Here is a 6,427-nt window from a genome sequence, read left to right as displayed (position 1 = left end):
GAGTGGGGGTGTTTCAGCAGAAATCAACCAACGGATATGTATTCCGGGTATACAGATATTACAGGAACATAAGGTTCCTTTAGAGGGTCTCTGTGTACTGTGAACTGTTAGAAAGTTTAAAGACGTGTGAAACCATCAACTGAAAATGGACACACTTGCCTCCGTTGGTACTGTGCATACAGATCAGAAGAAAAGGAAAGAGGGAAGAACAGAGGCCCATGGGACGCTAGTGGGTAGAATCACATTTAGCTTAGGAACCTCTCGTCGGATGCAGCCCCTCCCCCAACACTGACAAGATGCAGCAGCCATTGGGGATGGCAGTTACCAGTTGGATTCCAGGTGGAATGTTGGTGTGTACCGCAAGGCTTGTTTGGGCCGGTGGATCCTAGGTAACCGGGCAGAGTTCTGTGGGTGGATCAGTGTGATGGAGGGTCTGCCGCCCTCTGTGGAGCTTAGCTTAATCTTTGGTCCGGGAATCTCTGTCAGTTCGAGATACTGCTGCTGCCCAAAGACCTGAGTTCACGGGTCAGTTTCCAGAACCTGAAAGGGCAGACAGTGGAAGATCTGCCTGCCATCAGCTTACTGGTGAGGCTCCGAGGTACTTTCAGACATGCCCAGTCCTGTTGAAGTCGACTGTATGGGAGATACGAAGAGAAGCTGGCCGAAAAGCTGGCTGCACGGATTGAGGGGAGATGCGAACACATTGATGAGAGATGTTCTGCTAAAATGGAGATTACTGGCCTGGAGACAGCTGTAGAGGATACCAGGCTCGAAAGACATTCATGAGACCTATTGAACCTCGCTGATACTGGCAGAAACATACGGAGTGCCAACGTGGACTTGAGGAAGTTCCTGAATTCTCTGCTCCAAGAACGGGTCCAAGATCCCTGACGTCTAAAAGAGAAGAGATGGCAGAGGTGATCAAAAAGCTCATGTTCTAGGAAGAGGTCGTGAGAATCCATACGTCCCAAGGGGCATTTCCAAGCCATTCAGACCAAAGTGCACCAAGCCCAGGTAAGACTTTTCCCAGGTTTGGGCCTAGATAACAAGCACTTGCTCTTCCCTCCCCTCCACTCAGGCATCCATTTGGAAGTATCAGAACCTGAGCTGCAATGAAGCCAGTACGAGAAGGGCAAGCTCCTCCTCGAATCAGAGTTCCTACAGCTTTACACTCTGTGAACAACAGTGAACTCCTTAAAGGTCTAAAAGTCTCGACTGAAATAGATAGGATATGAATAATTATCTCAAACAAAGAAACGATGGCCTTCCACTAGATTCAGCAAATGCTGGGTTTGTGTCTTTTCTGGGGTGAAGGGATTGTGGTAAGTTAGGGGAATCTTTGACTGAACTTGTATATGTATTTGGCCTCAGTTTCTCAAGACAGTATAGGTAAATATTATAAGTCAGATAGTGAACGGAACTATAAAAGCCGCCAATGACATTAAAGACACAGATTATGTGGACATTCTTTCATTGAGTCAAGCCCCCGTGGGCACTATCTCATGGGGGTGCAGACTCGGTTGCGTTAAATTGCTTTACCCAACATGATCGGATGATTAAGCGTCCTCATCACTGATAAAGAACACTTGGTTCTCAATAGACTAGCATAGCTGCAGCAGGGTTCTCAAAGCTATAATGCCTCTAGGAGATTTTGGATTCAAACCTAAATGTATATATTTGGTTTGTTTCCTCTTGTATTTTCCTAGAGAGTTATATTACCCCTTGAAATGCCAACATTTGCCAGTAGGTGTCATTGGGAGTAAAGGGAACCACATGCACAAGTGAAACCAAGGTTGGGGGTTATATCATGTTTCCAACAGCTATTTCATGGTTCCTGTTGGTTTCGGAGGCTTCAGCACTAAAGAGTTGACATGAACCCTTTTACAGTTTGGACTGCTACTTTGCATTCTATCTGTCTATGTTTTCCTTAGAACTGACAAAATGTTACTGAAATTGACAAGTCTGGCTTCTAGGTCGATTTAGGATGTTTCAAAAACTAACTTCATTTTCATATAACTCTCAAAACATGGAAATCAAATCTATTAAACTTTTTAAAGCCTGCAAATGAGATATCAATACAATGTCAAAACTGGAGTCTTCGGAAATTCCCTCCCACCACGGCTGTATAGAAACAAAGAGCTAAACAAAAATCACACATCAGGGAATTGCATCTGGAAAGTGGTGATTCATCGATGCCCAGTTGGCAGAGAAGCAGTGCAAACTGCGCTCACTCGCTCCCATGTACACAGCAATGGAAACATCCACTCACCCAGCCCTTGGCACAGGACACTTGCCGAAGAGTGGTCTGTTACTTCCAAAGACAGGATAAGGATTCAGAACCCCTGGAAGCAGGAGAAGGCAAAGCAGGAAATGGAAACCAGTGCAGGGTCTGACCCCTGGTGATGGAGCAGCAAAGGTGAAACTCTGTTTAACTTGGACGCACACTCTCAAGCGGACAGGAGACATGGGATTGAAGGTGATGCGCTGAGTGTTAGAAGAGTGCACAGCAGATGCTTGGCTGACAGAACTCAAAGAAACCAGCGCAAAATATCCCCACAGTTGATTCTGAGACCAAGATCCGAGCTGCCAAATTTGACGTAGCAGAGGCAGCGGTCAGGGAGGGATAGGGCTACGGATGATGGCACACGCTGAGTCTCAGGGATCTGGAGTGCGTTGTGGGATGTGGTGGGTCCTATCAAGAGAGCAAACCGACCTGTGACCACAATGAGAAGGCCACCACACCGGCACGCGCGGTTGAGATTATCGATATGTCCCATGGCCACACCCAGTGCATCTGCAGGACCAGGGACCAATTGGGAATTTTGCCAATAGAGCACGTGTGGGGCTGAATCAGAGATATCGTGCACCTGGTCTGAGTGGACTAGGTGGCCTTGGGTTTGAAATCAGAATGAAAAGCCTTAGGACATGCTACATTCATAACCTGGGCTGGGATTATGGTTTGGTTTGAGGCACAGGATACGCAACAGCTCTGTGGTTGCCTTCGTGCACCCGAGCCACAAGGATGAGAGGACAAGGAAGAGTGGTCCAAGTCCACAGCGTGAGAAGATGAAGCATTTCCTTCAGCATTATCTCCCAAAAGCAGATGCTAAATTTTGGATGGCACCGGCACGGTACGGCACCGAGGACACCAAGGTGGGTCTGCGGGAACATTCCACTGGCCCTGATGTGTGACATCCATTGACATGCTTCCACTGGTATTTCTGTAGGCAGAGAAGCTCTGGGAAGAACTGGTTTCATTGGGACATTCCCGTGGCACTACAAAGCACAAGCGCACTCTCAGTTTGCAGTTTTGGAAACACTCCAAAGTGACATGGAGCAGAATGCAGAGCTGAGAACTTTTAGAAGCTTCTTTTCCACCAGAAGACGTGTCCTGTGCACTTTTAGAATTGTGAGATAAGCGTAATCAGACTACGGTTATGCTAATCGAAATAGTATGGGGTGTTCATCACAATAAAGGCAACACCAGCAATTGGAGATATACCAGACAACAAACACAGGAACAGGACATGGCATCAATGTCTAGGAGAAACTGTCCTCACAGAAATCCCATAGAATTGCATAGAGCCAAGATTCCAAATTTTTCACTTAACAAAGCCCTAGAAGTCTACATTAGATACCTGATATTACCTGACCAGTAGAGGTGAAGAAGGGCAGTAAAAGAAACAGGAAATACCATTTTCAGTTCCAAAGAGATTGAAGGCCCAAAAGATAAGCTTTCAAAAAACTAGACTGCAAAACGCAATCCAGAGAAAAAATTGAAAACGGAGGTGAGGGAAACACTGAAGAACAACAGTGCCTCAGAATCATAAAAGGCAGAATACCAGAAAAGGGAAAGAGAAAGATTAAAGGCGAAACAAATAGTATCAGAAAACTCAGTGGATGAGATAATATCAGGGCTAAAATTCAGCCCTAAGCAGACCAAATAATGCAGAGGGACGCGTGAATGAATGTGAAGACAGGGGAACAGTAAACCCTCGGTCAAAAGCAGACATAGGAAAGCAAGTGCAAACCAATGAAAACATTGCTGTTGAATCCTGGGGTAAGACAAGGCATGGAAGACTAGGATTCGTAAGAGTCCCAGATGGAAAAGCAAGAGGTAAAGAAACAAGCAATGTTTGAAAAGTTATCTGTAGAAAAATCAGAATGAAACTTGCTGAAAGCCTAGAAAGAATCATCTATGCGAATTCAGGAAGTACACAGCGTCCAAAGGAGGTGGAATCCCAATAGACCTAACAGCAGCTGTATGATTCAAATCAACGAAGTTCATGAGCATCCCAGGGATTTAAAATGCGCCTGGAGGAAGGCAACATAGTCACAAGAGAACCTCCAGAGGGGTTTCAGCTGATATATCGGCACCAATATTGCAGGACAGGGAGGAGTGCCAGGACATAGACCATAACCTGAAGGGCAAAATGCTGCCATCTAGGGTAGCCTAGACCACATGACCGCCATTTTCAATAACGGCAGCGCTAGAGAATTCCACAGACCGGCAAATCATACAAGAATTCATCAGTTCGAAACCTATCCTACAAGTAAGGTTGTGAATTCTCCCCTAAATAGTAAAGCAGCAAGATGAAATGGAAAGAAGAAAACCATTATTGGAAATGCAAGAAGAGCATGAGTGGCAAAGAAGAAACCAGAAGAAGGCAAGGAGGACATCAATACCCTAAAGATGGGAGAGGGAAGCAGGAAATCATAGGGGATTTGTAGCACTGTCTTAAGTGAATCAGCATATATGACTCTCTGTTTGAAGCGAACGGAAAGATGCATGGCCTGACGTGTTTGCAAAACAAACGAGAAGCAGACCAACAAAAATCAAACAAACAAACATGCACCCAAAGGGTACGGTTGGCTGACATATACCAAGGGAACCATGATTATTCAAAGGAAATACTCAAGGTGATGTCAAGAATGATTCAGTACGCATCGACCCAGTATCGCTGCTTGCATGTACTCAGCACACTTGTATTCGGAAATCAGAGGCGTGCATTTATATTCGTTAATGTTGATTAATAAGAGCATATCGTGACCTAACCCAAATGTCGATTTGGAGTCAAATGGATTCCTAGTCAGTGATATAGACTTGCAAGTCTTCCAACAGGATGAATGAATGCCATATAAAACCCTACTTCGAGAAGAAATGGCATAAGCCTTTAAGAAAGACAAGCAGCTCTGCAAAAGTGTACTAAGAGCAAAAGAGACAGACAGTAAAGTGCACATTGAGGTTGGTTTCATTTCTAGGAATTTCAGCCCCCATGAAACCAATGGATCCATGTCCTGAGAGTGCGGGTGTTTCAGCAGAAATCAACCGACGGATATGTATTCCGGGTGTACGGATATTACAGGAACATAAGTTTCCTTTAGAGGGTCTCTGTGTACTGTGAACTATTAGAAAGTTCAAAGACGTGTGAAACCATCAACTGAAAATGGACACACTTGCATCCGTTGGTACAGTGCATACAGATCTGAAGAAAAGGAAAGAGGGAAGAACAGAGGCCCATGGGACGCTAGTGGGTAGAATCACATTTAGCTTAGGAACCTCTCGTCGGATGCAGCCCCACCCCCAACACTGACAAGATGCAGCAGCCATTGGGGATGTCAGTTACCAGTTGGATTCCAGGTGGAATGTTTGTGTGTACCGCGAGGCTTGTTGTGGCCGGTGGATCCCAGGTAACCGGGCAGAGTTCTGTGGGTGGATCAGTGTGATGGAGGGGCTGCCGCCCTCTATGGAGCTTAGCTTAGGTCTTTGGTCCGGAAAGCTGTGTCAGTTCGAGATACTGCTGCTGCCCAAAGACCTGAGTTCACGGGTCAGTTTCCAGAACCTGAAAGGGCAGACAGTGGAAGATCTGCCTGCCATCAGCTTACTGGTGAGACTCTGAGGTACTTTCAGACATGCCCAGTCCTGTTGAAGTCGACTGTATGGGAGATACGAAGAGAAGCTGGCCGAAAACCTGGCTGCACGGATTGAGGAGAGATGCGAACATATTGATGAGAGATGTTCTGCTACAATTGAGATTACTGGCCTGGAGACAGCTGTAGAGGATACCAGGCTCGAAAGACATTCATGAGACCTATTGAACCTCGCTGATACTGGCAGAAACATACGGAGTGCCAACGTGGACTTGAGGAATTTCCTCAATTCTCTGCTCCAAGAACGGGTCCAAGATCCCTGACGTCTAAAAGAGAAGAGATGGCAGAGGTGATCAAAACGCTCATGTTCTTGGAAGAGGTCGTGGGAATCCACACGTCCCAAGGGGCATTTCCAAGCCATTCAGACCAAAGTGCACCAAGCCCAGGTAAGCCTTTTCCCAGGTTTGGGCCTAGATAACAAGCACTTGCTCTTCCCTCCCCTCCTCTCAGGCATCCATTTGGAAGGATCAGTACCTGAGCTGCAAAGAAGCCAGTA

At 46.1% G+C, this 6,427-nt stretch overlaps 1 long non-coding RNA gene across 1 annotated transcript; it reads right to left on the bottom strand.

Moving 5' to 3' along the window:
* Nucleotides 1-639: 639 nt before the first annotated feature.
* LOC140692822 (uncharacterized) lies at nt 640-5,771 on the bottom strand. The gene is made up of 3 exons (XR_012068426.1): nt 5,628-5,771; nt 2,270-2,342; nt 640-894 (listed from the first exon to the last, which is right to left on the bottom strand). It is a non-coding gene; the product is annotated as an uncharacterized lncRNA (long non-coding RNA).
* Nucleotides 5,772-6,427: the final 656 nt, after the last annotated feature.

Source organism: Vicugna pacos, unplaced genomic scaffold, assembly GCF_048564905.1.
Source record: "Vicugna pacos unplaced genomic scaffold, VicPac4 scaffold_18, whole genome shotgun sequence".
Taxonomy (NCBI): domain Eukaryota; kingdom Metazoa; phylum Chordata; class Mammalia; order Artiodactyla; family Camelidae; genus Vicugna; species Vicugna pacos.
Note: the sequence above shows the minus strand (reverse complement) of the source record. Positions and strands in the feature narration are given on the sequence as shown.